Source organism: Dromiciops gliroides, chromosome 2 (genome assembly GCF_019393635.1).
Source record: "Dromiciops gliroides isolate mDroGli1 chromosome 2, mDroGli1.pri, whole genome shotgun sequence".
In the NCBI taxonomy this organism is placed as follows: domain Eukaryota; kingdom Metazoa; phylum Chordata; class Mammalia; order Microbiotheria; family Microbiotheriidae; genus Dromiciops; species Dromiciops gliroides.
Genome location: NC_057862.1, coordinates 496,756,597 through 496,775,666, shown reverse-complemented (window position 1 = coordinate 496,775,666; position 19,070 = coordinate 496,756,597). Strand labels below are relative to the sequence as shown.

General features: G+C 38.0%; 1 pseudogene; it reads left to right on the top strand.

Annotated features, from left to right (window-relative positions):
* The first annotated feature begins 16,811 nt into the window (after window positions 1-16,811).
* LOC122743675 lies at window positions 16,812-17,272 on the top strand (annotated as a pseudogene).
* Window positions 17,273-19,070: the final 1,798 nt, after the last annotated feature.

Genomic DNA, 19,070 nt, shown 5'->3' with positions numbered 1-19,070 from the left:
ATACACATAACATGTTGTTAAGTTTAATGTATCATCAGCATTTTATCCATCACTTTATTAAGCCCATGGAAATGGCAAAACAAAAACAAACCAAAGAAATCAAGCCCTGATTTTAGCAGATGCCAGTTTCCAAGGTGTCATCCAGTTTATCCATGCTTTCATTCACTCATTCATTCATTTGACAAACATTCATTCAACACTATTTTTAGTGATATTCCTATTTCTTCCTGACTTTGGTTTGGGGGTATGAAAGGCAATGTATTGTAACAGGAATAGTATTGAATTTATCCTCATTGTACCTAGATTCAAATGTTACCTGTGGTACATAATACTTTGGGTGAAGTCACTTGGCAAGACAAGTCACTTCTCTCAGGCTGCTTTCTCTTCTGCCAAATGAAGGGGTGATCACTAAGGTTCCTTTTATCTGAAAATATTGTGATTGACCAATTTCTGTCATATAATAATGGCTTAGACTTTTATCATGTTTCACTGATTGCAAAGTGTTTTCTCACACATTATCTCATTTGATCCTGAAGTGGCCACGGCCAAGATATTCAGGCTCACTTTATTGAAAAATTTCAGCCTATAAAAGGTAAGTGACTTATTCAAGTTCACATAGGTAATGAGTGGCAGAGCTGCCTCTTGAACCCAGACACGTTTAGTGAGCAAGACAGTATACTAGATGCTGAAAGGAACATGAAGACTAATAGATACTGTTCTCTGCTCATAAATCCTCCAGTCCAATAGAGAAAAAACATATTTATACACCTTTCCCTGCACTCCCATACTCTCCCACACCCCCACACAAATATCTATACACATATCCATATCCACACACATATCCACCTCCACCCTGCGGCCCCCCCCCCTTTTTGTTTTGTTTTGCCCTTTGATCAGTCCTTTGATTTCTTTTGTGGGGGAATTCTTTGATCAATTCAAATTGGCACCTTCTTTGCAACTTAGAATCTTAAACAGTTACCTAAGAGAAGTTAAGTGACTTGCCCAGAGTCATACAACACTTATGAAACAAAAGCAGCTAGGTTGTTCAGTGCATAGAGTTCTGGACTTGGAGTCAGGAAGACCTGAGTTCAAATCTGTCCTCAGAGACTACCTGTATTAACTGTATATTAGCTGTATTTTAGTTGGTAACACTAGCTTTGTTACCCTGGGCAAGTCACTTAACCCTGTTTGCCTCAATTATAAAATGAGCTGGACAAACCATTCCAGTATCTTTGCCACAGAAAAACCAAATGGGTTCAGGAAGAGTTCCAGCACAATCTTGGAAACTTGAGAAGGTTTTGATCAATAGTAGGATAGGAAAGAAATTGCAGGTATTGAAGGTGAAGGCCAAGAATTAGGGCCTAGGTCATCATCTGAAATGATTGTGACCCAAGCATATTTTCTAAAAATTGATATGCACAGGGAATGGCACAGATGAGTGATCAAGAATGGTTGGGGGCAGAAAAGAACTTGGACAATTCAATTCACTTCAATTCAACAAGCTTTTATGAGTCACCTCCTCCTCCAGGGACAGGAAAATGAAAACAGAGTCTGGACTTTAGAAGCTTACATTCTACCCATGGAAAATAAAATCTCCATAGATAAGTAGATAGAAAATATACAGCAAATAAACACCACAGAATTGTTGAGGACAAGATTCTTGAAACTGAGAAAATTAGGAAAGGCCATTTTTAGGAAGTAGCATTTGAACTGACCCCTGAAAGGAGTTAGGCTTTTCAAAAGACAAAAGAGGAGAAGGGGGGAACATTCCAGGTATGTAATTCCTTATATTTTCAGCCTACAGGTATGCAGAAAAGCAAGAAGATGGGAGACATAATGGCATGTATGAGGAAACATAATGTCATGTATGAGGCACAGAAAATAGACCAATTAGACTGGAATGTAGAGGAAGTGAGGGGGTAATAAAGGGTAATAAGTCTGGAGAAGTAGGTTGGAGCCAGGTCACATGGGAAGGGCTTTACATGTCAAACAAAGAAGTATGCATGTTCTTCTAAAGGCAAAAGGGTATCACCAAAGCCTCTTAAGCAAGGAAATGATGTAGCCTGAACTTTTCATTAGACAAATCCATTTGGCAGCTGTGTGGATTGAATGGTGGAGAGACTAGAGCAAAGGAGACCATTTTAGAGACTATAGTCTTCTTCAAGTTAAGAGATAATGAGGGTGGGGAAAAAAGGTGGTGGTCCTGTGAGTGGGGAGGGAAGAGATGGACATAGGTAATATCATAGAGATAGAATTGACAAGATTTGGAGACTGATTAGATATGAAAGATGAAGAGACGGGAGGGGTCCCAGATGACTGGGTACATTGTACTTTCCAGGCAACTTGCCTCAGTTGCAGTCTCACCTTTTGTGTGTTTTCTTTTCCCATCCCATTAGAATGTAAGCTCCTTGAGGACAGGGACTATCTTCCTTTTACTTGTATTTGTATCACTAGTGTCATGAAGTAAATAGATCTAGTAAGTGTTTAAGTAAATGGTTGTGGCCTGCCTACCTTGGGTAGGACATAACAAAGGAACCAGAATGCCTCAACATTATTGAGTGGATCCTCTTTGGAGAATGGTTGTAAATGCTTTGGCAGGAATCACAGAGGGTGAAAAGGAAAAAGGAAAATAAAAGCCATGTGCCTTTCAGAAGCTTACATTCTCCCCTCAGGATCTCCATGGATAAGTCAATAGAAAATATATCCCAAATCAACACAAAGGAATTTTTGAAAGAGGGAATTCCAGAAATTGAGCAGATTAGAAAAAATCATATGTAGGAAATGGAGAGCATGTCCATAATGATGAGATTAAGGGAACATTCCAGCATTAAAAAAATTGACCCAGAAAATACTACTACCATTTAGAAACAAGAATATCTTTGTAGATGAAAATGAAATACTCTAATATTTCATTTGATTAAGATCCTCAATCCTTGTCCCTTTTAAACACTTCCTTCTCCTTCAAAATTGAAACCAATTAATAATATACAAGAATAAATAATGTTTAATCAATGATTCAGGAAGCATTTATTAAGCACCTGCTATGTTCCAAGCACTATGCACTAAAACAAGCTAAAGATAGTTTTTTTTTTTCTCTTCAAGAACTCACAATCTAATGGGGGAGATAACATACAAACAAATATGTACAAATAGGCTATATACAGGAAAAATAGGGAATAATTAAAAGAGCAAAGGCTTAGAATTAAGGGGTTGAGAAATGCTTCCTGTAGAAGATAGGACTTTAATTGAGATTTGAAGAAGGAGAAGTCAATAAGCAGATGTAAGGAGGGAGAGCATTCTAGACATAGGAGATAGGCAGAAGATTCCCAGTCTTTAGGGGTTTGAATATGAATTTTTGTTTGTAACAAGGAAGCATTTTAGTCAACAAATGTAACAGACATCTCTATTTAAGGACTGACTTTTGTCCAAAATGAGCTGAGAAGTAGCTAGCAATTTGGGTGGAAGGAAAGGGAGCCAAAAGTTAGGAGACATAAGTAGAATAGGAACCATAATAATTTAAAGGCACAAGAAGGACAGAACAGAAAAGAATAGAGAAGAAGAGGAGAAGGGGAATGGATTAGAGAAAAATAAGTAGAATAATATTAAACAGGAAGAATCTCAATAACATGATCCCATGGAAAGAGCAATGGATTGGGAGTCAGAAGACCAGGCTTGGGTCTTGACTCTGACACTCAACATCTGTCTGATCCCTGGCAAATTATTTGACCCATTTGAAGGTCTATTTCTTATTCAGTTCAATGTGGGTAATTATTTTTGTTCTGCCTATCTTAGGCTAGTTGGGAGAATGAACTGAAATAATGTATGTGAAAGTGATGTGTGACATTTATTCAAATTAAATGTATCACATTATTCCAGGTCTATACCCTACCATCAGTCATTCAGTCAATCAACAACCATATATTCAGTGGTGGTCCTGTGAGTGGGGAGGGAAGGGATGGACATAGGTAATATTATAGAGATAGAATTGACAAGATTTGGAGACTGATCAGATATGAGAGATGAAGAGACTATGTTCCAGGCACAGTGCCAAGTGTTGGATATATAACGAAATGCAAGAAAGAGTCCCTCCTCTCAAGGGGCTCACAGATTAAAGGGAAAGACTACATGAAAACCACCATGGACAATTTAGATATAGATAGGATAGTAGAAGAAAGACTTGCCGAAAGTCACATAGGTAGTAAAAAGCGGCACTGAGATTTCAAACAAGGTCTTCTGATTATAATACTGTGGTTGTAGTTGTAGTTGTTGTTTAGGCATTCCAGTTTCAGAATGTTTGACTCTTTGTGACCCCATTTGGGGTTTTCTTTGCAGAGACACTGGAGGGGTTTGCGATTTCCTTTTCCAGCTCATTTTACAGATGAGGAAAATGAGGGAAACTGGGTTAAGTGACTTGCCCAGGGTTACACAGCCAGTAAATGTTTGAGGCTGGCTTTGAACTCAGGTCTTCCTGACTTCAAGCCTGGCATTCTATCCACTGTGACACTAGCTGTCCCTATACTGTTAGTCTTTCCATTACATGCCATAGGTGATTACTCCACCACTTTTTCCTAGCTAGCCTCTTGGGAATAAGAGGATAACAAATGAAAGTGGTAGAGGGGGTAATTAAATGTTCTTGCTTAGCAAAATATAAGTTCCTTGATGAGTGAAAGAACCCCAGTTATGGAGTCAGAGGAACTGAGTTCAAATCTTCCCTGTCACTTCCTGTAAGCAATTTATTCTCTCAGCCAGTTTCCTCATAAAGAAAATGAAAGAATTAGATTTCCTCTGAGGTCCCTTAAGCAGGACATTTATTCAAGTCACAAAACTTTTCTGGTTTTCCATTTCTCAGCTTTATATCTAGCTCTAAAGTTTTCTGATGTATCCTCTCCGTCCCTCATCATGGTTTGTCTTACACATAGTAGGTACAGAACAAACGTTGTTGAATTGAACTGAATGAAAATACACTTGTCTGTAGTTCAGTGTTTCCCAGAGCTGGAGTTTGGTGGTAGGGAGGCAGGGGAGGATATGTCTTCTGACAGATGCTATGAGGAGCCCAGTAGATGGGCTGATCTCTTTCCATTTATAAGACACAGCAATGACAGCTATATTCCAACCTCAAAGAGGTATGGGTGAAGATCAATACGCTGAGTTTTTTTTTCTTTTTTAAAGTGGTTTTAAAGTCCCAGGATAAAAGGCTATAGATAAAAACTTAGAGTTTTAGGTGTGAAGAAAGAAGTATTCTCATCAACAAATCAACAGGTATTTATTGAGAGCACACAGAGTACATCGTTCTCTTCTCAGGCTTGACAAACACAGCGTGCTGCAGATGTGTGCTGCTGTTTCTCAGGAGCAGCAGATGTGCTTTTTTCACATAAAAAATCTAAAACCAAAAGGGCTTGTGAAATTCTATATAAAGTTATAAGACAGCCATATAGTTTTAAGTGCACTTTATTCTGTTCTTTAAAACTGCAAAGGGTAGTAGTCATTTTACAACTTTAGGTACAGTATAGATCTATAAGTCAGGTAATTTTAATATCAAATTCCTTATTTTGGATAGAGAGACAGAGATAGTGAGAGAGACAGAGATAGAGACAGAGAAGGGAAACAGAGAGAGAGAGAGAGACAGTGACTTCTAGTAATCAAAATTCATAGCAATTGGAATAGAATAATTAAAATGTGTAAAAAAGAGACTTTCAGTTTCTTCTGAAATTGATTTTTTTGTTTCAGAAATAATAAAGTTTGCTATTTCCTGCTCCAGTTGATTTTGCAGATGAAGAAACTGAAGCAAAGAAGATTAAGTGGCTTGCCCAGGGTCATATAGTTAGTATCTGAGGTTGGATTTGAACTCAGGGGTTCCTGACTCCTGGTCCACCACTGTATCTACTGCACTACCTAGCTTCTTCACTTCTACCTCTTAATAACTGTCATTTATGTAGGACTTTAAAGTTTGCAAATAGTTTTACATTTACAAATAGTTTACAAATAGTTTTATCCCATTTAGACCTCACCACTGCTCTATGAAGTAAATTCTACAGATGCTATTATTTTAAACAACTGAGGCTCCAGGAGATTAAGTGACTTGCCCATACTCACAAACTAAGAAGAGTCAAAAGTTGGAGTCTACCTCTATCTCCCTTCTCCAAGTCCAGCTCTCTCTTTGGTATTCTACTCTGCCCATCTGGATCTCTCTTAGCTCTAGCTTTTCACTGAAAAGAACATGCTGCAGCCTTTGAAATGTCACCCAGAGCTAAGCAAATCTGCATGGATGATAGTGGTAGTGAATCCAAGCGCAAAGGTAATGACCGAATGAAAAATGAGTGAAGCTGGGAAAAACCAGGTCAGTTCAAGGGCAAAATATAGAGTCTAAGCAGGGAGCCTAAGAGACTCAGATCTTTGAGATGCCCAGGAGCAGCTAAAAATGCAAACCCTTCCCTATGTCTTCATCTTAGAGGATAATGCTCTGGCCCATTTCTGCTGTGTTGTATGGTGAACTCCACGGCATGGTGCTGCCCTTTCTGAATTTACAATGAAATAGGTCCATGGAATAGATTAGGGAGCCAGTAACCTGATTTTTAATAGACCACCCCTAGACTAGATCCCTAGGTAAAATGCAGCTGTGTGTGATTTCAGAATATCTATTGTTGCTCTAAAATATTAAATTGACAGATAAAAATGACAATTTACCCATGCCTTTTGAAATGAATTTTAGTGTAAATGCAAAAGGCTGAAAGATTGGCCAAGTAAAAATTGATAAATTTTCACATTATTCCCTTTAGAAATATCACATGCTTTTGTATTTCTTGTGTGTGGATGAAATGGGCTTAAATCAGCTGGAAAAGCAGGAAATGTCGACCCTGAACTTCAATTCTTCACATACAGAAGACATGATTATTTGTAATCTTTTCACAAGATGTATATGATAGCTTACCCTGACTCATTAGGGTAGTAATTGGATAAAAGATGAATGGAACTAATGATAAAAACAAAACAATTTCCTTGTATGAAGTGGTAATCATTTTCAATAATGTGGTAACAATAGAGAGGTATTGTGCCATAATGGCTAAGAGAGCAAGACTCAGAGTAGGAAGATGTGGCTTCAAGCCCTTTCTCTTACACATGCTGGCTGTTTGACCCCAGGCAAATACCTTAACCTCTCACCCAGCTTAGGGCAACTCTCTAAGAACATGAAGTTGACAATCTGCATTAATGAGGTAGAATTTCCTTCCTGGGAGCACCACACATCCATAAAAACACAGATCTGGTTAAAAAATGTATTATAGAAGGCAATGATTATTTGAGATGCAATTAGAGCTGTTCGAGTAGATGATACCTTCATTTGCAGTGTCGACTATACAAATGACCCAGTACTTCATGGAAGTATTACAGGAATGAAAAAAGGTCAAGTAGGGGTCAGAAGGGTATAATTTTTTAAAATAATATATATTTAAAAGTTAAGGACTTTTTAAGGTGGCTGACAACAAACACACAAATAAGAATGATAGATTGATAATATCAATATGTAATATAGTATTATAGAGTTTAGAATGGGAAGTTACCTTTCATATCATCCAGCCCAACCCCTTCATTTTATAGAGCGGAAACTGAGACCCCAAAAAATTAAGTCAATTGTCCAGGGTTACAAAGTCAGCGAGTATTAGAGCTGAGTTTGGGCTCACTTTGACTCCAAGCTTTTCTAACTACATATGATGAGGAAAACTTTAGAATAAAGTGGACAGAGAGTAATACGAATCACACATCTTTTAGACCATTAATATACATGTATTTAGCCATTATTACTCCACATGGGAGAGTCTTATCCAATGCAAATATTAAAGAATGTTGAATTAAAAGAACTCTAACATGATCTTTTGAAATGAGACTGCTACATTTCTACTGGAGAATGGAAATTGAAGGAGGAAAAGATATTGAAACTGATTACAATTTCACACAGACATTTAAAACAATGTAAGTCAGTTGACATAACAAGGAGATTCAAAGTACCTAAAAATTTGTCAGCAAAAAACTTGCCATATGTGTCAAGCATAGAAAAATTGAAATTATAGGAATAAAATATTTAGAATGTAAGTTTATTTATAAAATATTATGAAGATAGGTGCCTTTTTATAGGGACTATCATATCATTAAATGGTGAGAAATATTGGATAGAAGAAAACAATAAAAGAAAAAAGCTTAGTAAGAAACCCAAGTAACCAAAATTACCTTGAGGGAATTTAAGGTAGAAATGGAAACAGAAAAACAAAATGCTAAAATATGGGAAAGATCTGCAAATTTTTTATAACAAATTCTTTTTTTATAATAAACATCTTTATTTACTTTGGGGTTCCAAATTTTATCCCTCCTTCCTTCACCTTCACCTTCCCCCTCCCTGAGGCAGTGAGCAGATACAGGTTATGCATATACAATTATGTAAAACGTTGCCACATTAGTAATTTTGTATAAGAAAACTTAAATAAAAGAAAAATTAAAGTGAAAATAGCATGGTTCAGTCTGTGTTCAATAAATAGCAGTTCTTTCTTTAGAGGTGTATAGTATGCTTCATCATTAGTCCTTTTGGACTGTCTTGGATCATTGTATTGCTGAGAATAGTTAAGTCATTCACAGTTTTTCATCAAACAGTATTGCTATCACTATACACAATGTTCTCCTGGTTCTGCTCACTTCATTATACATCAGTTCAAACAGGTCTTTCCAGGCCTCTCTGAAATCATTCGGATTGTCATTTCTTATGGCACAATACTATTCCAACACCATCATATACCACAATTTGTATAGCCATTCCCCAATTAATGGGCATTCCTTTGATCTCCAATTCGTAGCCACCACAAAAAGAGCTGCTATAAGTATTTTATACAAATAGGTCTTTTTCTCTTTTTTGGGGATGTCTTTTGGATATAAACCTAGCAGTGGTATTGCCCTTTCTCTGATACATGCTGGCAAAGGGTATGCACATTATAACAAATTCTTTTTACCATCAAGAACACTAGAGTAATTACCTTTGGACACCAACATCATAGATGTACATATGCTTCCAGTGGTAATGGAAATGACACTGGAGCAAACAAAGATGGAAAAACTAACTGGGCTATATCACATATACATATATGAGATGTGTAGTGGAGATGACAAAATTTTGAGGACATTAATGGATAAAATTTTAAGATATTTGAAGAAGGGAAAGATACAAAAGACATGGAAACAATCTTAGACAATATTAACAAATTAAAGCTTCTAAGAACAGTGATGACCCATATTCCTGCTTTATCATCTGTATAAAAAAATTTTGTGAATTATTTAACATGAGACATAGTTGGCATTGAAGATAGCTAGGCTCAGAGTAGGGAAAAGTTGGGTTTTAATCATGTCTCTGACACTTACTGACTGTGTGACCCTAGATAAGTCCTATAATCTGTCAGTGTTCCAGGAAGCTCTTTGAGACAATAAATTGCAAAATAGTTGACAATTTACATTGTTACAAGGTCTTTTGTAATTGGTAGTTGCCTACTTCAATAAAATCATAGGTTCCCCGCCCCCCCCCAAAAAAAAACTCCTTCATAGCCATTGAGTACATGCATCAAAAAGAACAAGCAGGAATTTGCAAGCATTTTCATTTTTCAAGTCCCTTTTACATGATCATTATTTTTTTCTTTTCTTTCATCCCCAACCCCCTCTTCCCCCCTCAAAAAAGCAGAGGCATATAATGAAATAGCGCAGTAAGAAAAGTAGCAAGAAAACATTCCCTTCACAAACTCAGGGCACACTTTTCCACAAATACATATACCACAACTGGGAAGAGTAGATATGCCTAAGAAATATTTGTGGAAGGACACACATGATCCCACAGTATCTTTCAAAGATTTCTCAGAGTGGCTCAGCAATCCTATCTGTAAGTATTTTCAGCAAGTTGGGATGTCATTTATCTGGACCTGGTTTATCTTGTGTTATTCCCATTTAACCACTTTTGTTTTACACTTTTTAATATAAAGTTAATTTCTTTTTGTGCAGAAATAGGGAAACAAAGAAGAACTTGAGTGGTTCTTCCATTTGAGCAACATTATCATCTTGCCTCACCACCCAAGAGGCAGCCCCATCCTTTTTCTGAACTTCGTCCTTATTTCCATTACACAGTATTAAAAAAGTATTTTATGTTGACTTTGGTACCTTTGCCCTTCATTGCTAGCCTTGGCTCCCTTTGAGCTTTGATGCTCCTGACCCAAATTTCCACAGCTGACAAAACTGATACTTGAATCTGAATCCTCTTACATTATATGTAGCACTCTTTCCACTACATGGTGCTACCTTTCATTTTAAGTCTGCTAAAATAATAATAGTAGTAATTGATTAGTACCAATGTACCCAGTATACTATTAGGTGCCATAGGGTGAAGGGGAAGAACAAGATATACTATTATTTTTGCTCCAAGATACATTATGGTGTTGTTCAAAATTAACTATATTTAGCGACTGATTCTCTGATTCTATTCTTTAGTTTCTTCCCAGCTCCCCCAACTCCTCCTCCTCATCCTGTTTTCTCTCCATTTGGCTGGACCACCTTTAGTTAAAGAAAGTTAATCCTGCCCAACGTTCCACTCTATTACCATGATAAGGATAGTTGAGCTATGAGACCAGAAAAACAGAAGTTGCTGCCAGTAAATGAAGCAAAGGTACCAGCCTTTATTCCATTTGGAGAATGATTTTAGCAAAGCTTAAAAAACAGAGACAGTCCAGGCTTTGGAACTTGTTTTACTTAAATTGAACCTGGTATTATAACTGCAGAACTGACTGTATTAACAAGAGATTGAATAAGAGACCAAGGTGAGTCCTCTTTTTGGCAAATCAGTGCATCTCGGGTGAATCTGACTACCTCTGTAGCTTCCTTGGTGTGTGTTTGTGTCCCTCTATGATTTTTGTATCCCCTGGGGAAATCTCCTTAATTGGCCTCTATTCTAAGCTACCTGGGGTCTTAAGAATAAAAACAACCACAATTTATGTCACAAAGTCAGACCTGTATCTCTGTCTTTGACAACACCTTCAAAGTCTTCACACCTCTTCTCTCAGGTAGGATCATGTCAGAGATCTCATCACTCCAGCCCTAACAGGTTGCAAATACCTGGTAATCAGAGATCTCAGGTCCTGTTATGCTAAGGACTCAGCTTCTCTCTGATGGTTTGTATGGCAGCCGCAGGCCAGAATTACAAGGATGTTTTCTAACATCCTTGGGCCAGATTCTGACTACCTTAAAGAAAAGGGTGAGTTTTCATTTGTCCCTCCTAGCATGCAGGGAACTAAAAGTAATGGTTTTCATTTCAGGTGTGCGTCAACGATTCTGGTTTTACTGACTAGTAACACTGAAGAAGGACCTTCTTGAAATCTTAAACAGAGCCAAACATCAAGAAGGTAAACATGTAATGTGATATGAGATTTCAAGCATTGTTTCATAGGCTCTGTAAGGAAAATAATTATGTTATTCTGAGCCTGCCATGTGACATTTGGTTCTAATTACCACTACATTCTGTAACAAAATGAAATGTAAATTTAGATTTACCTCTGATTGTTTAATTGATCTTACCATGGTTAAGGAAATGAAAAGGTTGAAAAGCTTCTCAAACTTGCCTTAAGTGATTTTTGTCATTTCTCTATCTAGAAAATACCTAGCAGTGAAGAAGAATAATCCATCTAAAATATATGATATTTACATTATTCTTGACATAGTCACACAAGAGTATATGTGTTCATATATAACAAAAATCAATCTCACTGGCCCTAAAAAAAGTCAGGCAGTAGTAGCTCTTAAAAGCTTTAAGCAGCTTAGTGGTACCTTTCTACTTAAGCCTCCACCGCCATGCCTAGAGTTTTTATAGAAATCTGTGTTTAGGTAGGAAATCCAAGTTGGTTAAGCATATGTTAGAATTTTATAGTCCAGTAAAGAGGTAGAAGAAAAAAAGAAGAAGAACATTAGGGATAGGAGGAGGAGGAATAAGAAGAGTCAGGGATTATGTGTAGGATTAAAGGCAGATTGGACAGTGTGACAAACATTTAAGTCGTTTTGAATTTTTCTGAAAGGGTGATTCACACATCTAGTTAATGGGTGGTGGGTACATGCTACTTATGACATCTGCCAGGTTGTAGATTTATTTGCTAATTCACATATCCATTCTTGGAAGGGTTACCACTCTAGCATAAAGGAAAAACCTCAGCATTGATTATCAGAAGGACAATGGTTTCATTTATGGAAATGCCAATGTTATTTACTAGTTGGGTGACTGTGCAAATCACTTCAAATCTTTGTGAATCAATTTCAACTTCAATATAATGTAAACTATCTGAGGGCAGACTGGTTTCATGTTTGTTTTTTAAGCCTAGTAACTAACAGAATGCTAGTAGTAGGCACTTAATGCATGTTATATTGAACTGAACCTATAAAATGAAGAGAATTTTTGTGCTATGTGCCTGGTAAGGTGAAGGTCAGGTTCAAAGGAGGTCATGCAGATTATACTCTAAATCCCTCAATGGCAAAGACAGTGGTATCTATACTTTTATATCCCCATCACTGCCCACTGTAAAACAATGTAAATATTATCAGCAAAATAATTGTTGTTTTATTTTGTAAGCATGTCTGTCTGTCTGTCTCTCTCTGTCTACCTACCTACCTATTCATCTCTAGCCATCTGTATGCATATATATGCATATATACATTTTGGACCAGTCAGTCAATAAATATTTATTAAGTGCCTATTTGTGCCAGGCTATGTTTTAAGCATGGAGGATACAAAAAAAAGGCAAAAGTTTAATTGATCAAATATGGTATTACTGATTACATCAATGTAGTAGAATTTTTGAGGGGGAATGGTCATACTCCATTATCTTGTGTTAGAGGTAAGGAAACCAAGTCTCAGAAAGATGAAATAATTTGCTCAAGCTCAAATCTCTGCTTGCTATTAAACTCAGAACTAGGATCTGGTCTTTTAAATTATTTATTCTTTGAGAGCTGGAAGAATCCCTAGAATATATATCTTGCACTGTTAGAACTAGGAGGGACCTTACAGAACATTTAATCTTAGAAACTTAGCCCTGGATTCAGGAAGACCTGAGTTCAAATCCAGCCTCAGACACTTGACACTTACTAGTTGTGTGACCCCGGGTAAATCACTTAATCCTTATTGTCCTAGAAAAAAAAAAGAATCATAGAAACTAAAAAAAAATGAGGAGCTTTGAGATTAGCTGGTTGAAATCCCTCATTTTACAAATGGGCTAACACGGTGATGGCCAACTTGTCTAAGGTCATCCAAGGAGCAAATGAAAGAGCTAGAACTCAAACCTAGGTACTCACACTCACAATCCATTGTCAGAGGCAATGTAACAGGCACCACAAAACAAAAAACACAAACAAAACAAAAACAAAAACCAACACCATAAGACATAAAGAACTGTCAAGGTCTTCAAGGATTTTCCAGTCTTAGGTAATTTGGTGCACTGAACTTTGAGTCCCTGATCTACTATTTATCAATTATCTGACTTTGGAGAGATCCTTTCACTCTTCTGGCCCTCATTTTGCTTATAGAAATTGGAAAATATAATACATGGGACTTAGGCAATGAGCCTGTGATGTCCAGATTAAAAAATCGGGCCAGGGCATTGTAACTTTATGAGAAAATTAATGGTGTGGGATGCTATTAAGTGCAGCAATGATATGAGCATATTATGGGGGTGAGACAGTACATACACTGAATACATACATATATACATATATAAATATAAAATTCTAATCTTATGCCACTTAAACATGATGCCCTTTTTTTTCCTTTTTGGTAACCAAGACACAGTTTGTTTGCCTTTTTATTTAGGACAATATAAATATTATTTCTATTGCCGTGTATTTTGTCATATTATTATTTTTGTGATTTTGAATCTTTGAAAAATATAGATAATTGACTTTTTTATATTTTTCATTATCTTGTGGCTTTTTTTTCTATGCAGAATTTAGCTGTCTTACCAGTGTCATTGAAGCGTTAAGAACTGTTTTTGAGAAACATGAATCAAATAAAGTACAAATGTTTGCCTCACAGGGTTATTGTGAGAATTAAATGAGATTTATATATAATATATGTGAATATATGTATGTGTATGCATATTGCATTATCTATTATATAAAATATAAATGTGTAAGGTTGCAATTCAGTGTTCTGTCCACTTTCACTGTGGCAAATATTGCAATACAATCCCTGTCCTACAGTACATTATTAATTTCCTACATGGTGCTGCATTTTTTAAACATCCATGTCTCCCTAGCCAACCATATTTTTCCTATACAGTTTTAAAGTCATATAAATTAAATGAGAACAACATGTTATATGGGAATAGGGGAATAGTTGTCTGTGATGGATTTTTAAAAAATGAAATGATTTCTATCTATGGATTTTTTCGAATAAACTTTGAAACTTGGAAAAAATATCTTTGTGATTTTGAACATATTTTAATTGGCTTAACTAATAAAAGTGGGCCTTCTCAAGGGGGAAGGGGTTCTCTTTTGTTTAAAAGAGCTTTTCTTGGCTAAAAAAGTTATGCAAACATTTTTTGGTGGTGTTACAAGGGTTGAGTTCCAAGCCTCTAAATTACCGAAATCCCTCATAGAAAGAAATCACATGTTAGGAATAGGGCAATCCTGGAATATTCGTCTTCAGGGCTTTCACTCCTGGATTTGAGATGGTTAAAACTCCAATGAGATGCAGCCAAGGGAATGAATTATATGATTCTGTGTGGGTGCCAGGTCAGCAGTCTGGGTGAGGTTCCAATGGGGCTGGTCACACTTGGAACTGCCAAGCCCTGCTGGCTGCATTTATGAGAGTTCCTGAACTCAAATTGTGGCCTGAAAGCTTGATAATTCTCCACCAGCTTCCTGGCTATTTGGACTGATGGTTTACCCTTGAGCTCTCCAGGAAAGTCATGTACAGCTGGGGAAAATAAAAAGTCCCAAGGTTGGGAATCCCCTGCTCCCTTTATAAAGAAAGCCTGAGCTCAAAACTGGTAGCAAGTGAAAGAAAGCCTTAGTAGACTCAGACTGAGCCATTTGCTTTGCACCCTCCCCATCCCCCACTTCTCTCTTCTTGGACCAAGTTTCTATTATGAATATATGAGAAAATGCATGTGCTTTGGGCTTGGTCCCCTAATCAGCTAGATTGATTGCTGAGTGTCTCATTCTTTCCAAGTTCTTTGATTTCTTTCTTCTTAAACACAAAGTGACTAACTGTCTCTATGCTTTGGTCACGGAAGCAATTCTGAAATCAGTGAGACTGATTTCAGTAGAAGCCCTACTTCTAAAGCAGGCTGGATCAGGGTTTTCTAAGGGACAGAAGAGTAGGGTATGATTAGTATCACACTGTATAATAATTTCTTCTCCCCCCCCCTTTTTTTTTTTGATTGGCAGGATCTAGTGGAAAGGCAAAAAGCAGCGAATCAAGAGACTTGGGTTCTGGTCTTCTCTCAGGACAGCCAGTAACTAACTGGGTGGACTTAGTTCCTCTGGGACTCCAACTCCCCTCCCCCCACCCAAATATTGTCAACTGAGGGTAATAATTCCCAACCTACTTGATAGAGTTATTGTGAATTTCAGAGAGAAAAGAAATTCAGAAACACTTTAGGTTCATTTATTTGTTCTAGTCTGAGATTTCACAGATGTTTGGGTCTCCCCATGAGAAGCTGCCCCTACCAATGCAGACTGTCAAATGTCCTGACATTTATAATCAGGGGCCCTGAGAGACTAATTGAGCAACTTGCCCACAGAGATACAGTCAGTATGGGACAGAGGCAGGACCCTTGTTGTCCTAAATCTTAAGATGGCTCTAAGTCCATTCCTCAGTATCATCCCTGAAAGTGCTTTAAAAATGTTTTATATGATAACAAGAAGGTAAAGAATTTACAATTCCTCTGCTTGACATTGCCTCTATCACTGACTTGCTAATTATTCACAGATACATCCATATGAGGTAAATTATTATTTTTCTATCATATTAACAACCAATTATTAAACTAGGATTCAGGCTTTTTTCTCCTTTATTTTCTCATTTAGGGCTCAGCCCATATAGGTCAGTCAATTTCTGAAGGACATGACTGATTGATGAGATTACCCCTAACCCTCAATCTTGGGCTGGACCCCACCCAACCAAGACAGGGTAAAGTGTAAACAGAATCCAGTCTAGGCCAGTTCTTGCCTTGAGGAGAACAGCTCTCTGTCTTTGTACCTCTCCAGTGGAGTTTAGGGTGACCTAGCTCAAAAAGGAAAAAACCAAAGAGAGTGATATGAATGGAGATGGATGCCCCTGTCCAGATTGCTGGTGGTGGCTGAGTTTCATGATCAAACCACATTCTAAGCACCAGGATCTGAAGACTTCTGGCATACCTCCTCATTAAATGTCCTCCAATCAGGGTTGATTTCTCCTGTCAGGGGCATCCCCTTTTACAAAGATATTTAAAACTTTCATTGTCTGCATGGTTTTTCCTTTGGATACCCAGAGAAACCATTGGCCATCAATTTATTGATTATTAGCTAGCCTAATTAATACATTGATTATCAATTACCCAGAAACTGTCTCAGGTTTTTCATTCTTCACACATAATTAGGTTATAAGAGCAGTAAGGACATTAGAGATAACCTAACACAACTGTCTTGTTTAACAAAAAGGAAACAGGGATTTTCAATGGAATCCTGCAAGTGAGCCAGGGCTCAGTTCAGCTCAGTCAAGCTTACTCTCGGCCCCTTTCTGGTGAAGCCACATCGGCAGACTACCAGAGCCTAAGATGGGCACTCCAGCCTCTGTGGTGAGTGAGCCACCCCCTGGGCAGGCACCAGCAGGAGTCCGGGGACAAAAGCAAGCCTCTGCCAACAGCTCCTAGCATGTGGAGCTGCTACAAATTCAAGGCTTATTTCAGCGCAGTGGTGACAGGCGGACTGAGGAACACTCACAGATTATCTGGGAGTGTGATGGGGAACACAGGATGGCTGAAGCCTTAAGGCAGCATCGAAGGAAAAAAAGATGGCCACTGGGCCACTCACTGCAGCACTGCAGTCGACGTAGAATACCTGAAGACTGCACTCCACCTGCTGACCCCTCAAGCATTACCATGGAGTTGACCAGCAATGGGCAGCACCTAAACCCAAGAACAAGTGCCAGGAACCCAAACTCAAAAACAAGTGCAGGAATAGGCGCAGCTGGAGAAAGACAAACCCTACAAGCTATCTCCACCGGCTTAGACACTGACCTCTTGGGGGTGGCTGGGGTTATCCACCCAGGAATCCAGATGTTCCCTGAAGGGATCCCTTTGAAGGGATGTGGGGAGGCAGATAAAGAAACAAGGCCTGAATCAGTCAGCCACATCAGTGCAGAGGAAGGTTCTAGCAAAAGGGGCAATTACTGCCTGCACTTATTCAGTTAAGGAATAGGTGTGTGTGTGTGTGGGGGGGTACTTCTATTGATCTCTGCACTGTCTGAGAAATTACTCTTCCCCAGAATGAGTGAGAGCATTAACTGCACCTGCCATTAAATAGCCCCCTCCTTCCAAACTAATACTATAGTGAGACTAAACTACATTCCTCAAGATTTCTGATGGATCCAGGCTCAGGCCTGGGTTATTTATTACTAAGTCCTTAACCAGTAGCCTAACAGGTCCATCCCAGAGATGTCAATAATAATTCAGAGAACTTTAATATTTACAAAGTACTTTACTCACAATAACCCTTTGAGGTAGGTAGTGTGTTATTTTCCCCACCTTACAGATGAGGAAACAAAGTCAGCAAGGTTAATAGACAGGTAGTTAAGTGTCAGAACTGGGATTCAAACCAAGACCTCAACTCTGGGTTGAGCATTCTTTCCACTACATCAAGCTTCCTCTTTTTTTCCCCTACCTGTCAAAAATAAAAAAGCAAAGAGAAAACTCTGGCTAGAGTTCCCTTGAGTGGATAAGATTATTTAATAATGAAAATTTCTCAATTTAAAAAAAAGGAAACTGAGGCTCAGAGAGTAGAGAGTCATTTTCCCCAGATCACACAAGGAGTAAGGAGCAGATCTGGAATTAAGAGTCCAGGTTACCACATTGCTTCTTTAAGGCGGAAAAAAGTTTTTTGTTTTGGCGTTGTTTTTGTTTTGTTTTTGTTTTTCAGGCAGGTTAGTCTCATAGCTAAAGTCAGGCTAGGGGTTGGCAATAGGCTATTGTGGAAAGAGTATAAAGATAGTTGTGTTCTATTCCTTTATTTTATAAGGGCAGTGAATTAGCCTAGAGAGAATAAGAGTTCAAAGGGAATTTAGAAGTCATCTTGTCCAAGCCATTCACTTGACTGATGAGGAAAGTGAGATTCAGAGGAAAAAAGATTTAGCCAAGGTAAGATGACTAATGGGTTGCAGAGGCAGAAATAGGATTTCAATCCAGATTTTTCTGACTATCAATAAGGTAATAGCATCTCTGTATCACAATAAAAATAATGATTCTCAGGTAAAAATAATCAGATAAATAGATGTCTAATGAATTGTGGGAGGTTACCTTATTCTTTTCAAACTGGTAAAGATGATAAAATTCAATGTTGGCCTGGCTAGGGGGTGGGGAATAAGGTGGAGAAGGGGGCAACAGCTCTTTAAATCTATTGCTAAAGTTGATGTAAATTGGTTCAACAGAGTTTTAGAAAGCAATATGGATGGAATTATGAAAAAAAGTTAAGAAAAAGTTTATACGACTTCCAGGGTGGAGCCAAGATGGCTGAGGAAAGACGTTAAACACACAGAGCTCCTGACACAATTACCCCCCAAAATAGTAATAAAACAACCCCTGGAGCAGCAAAGCCCACACACACACACAAAAAAAAAACAGGTGGAGATTATCTTCTAGCCAGATTAGAGAGGGCAGTGCTGGGCTGTGAGAAGAGTCCAGCCCCACAATAGCACCTACACAGACCCCAGGCACACTGTGCCAGAGGAACTTACCCCTTAGCTTCCAAATCAGCTGCAGCACCAGTCTTCTGGAACTAAGCTTATGGTCAGCTGAGAGGGCTGAACAGCTAACAATGCT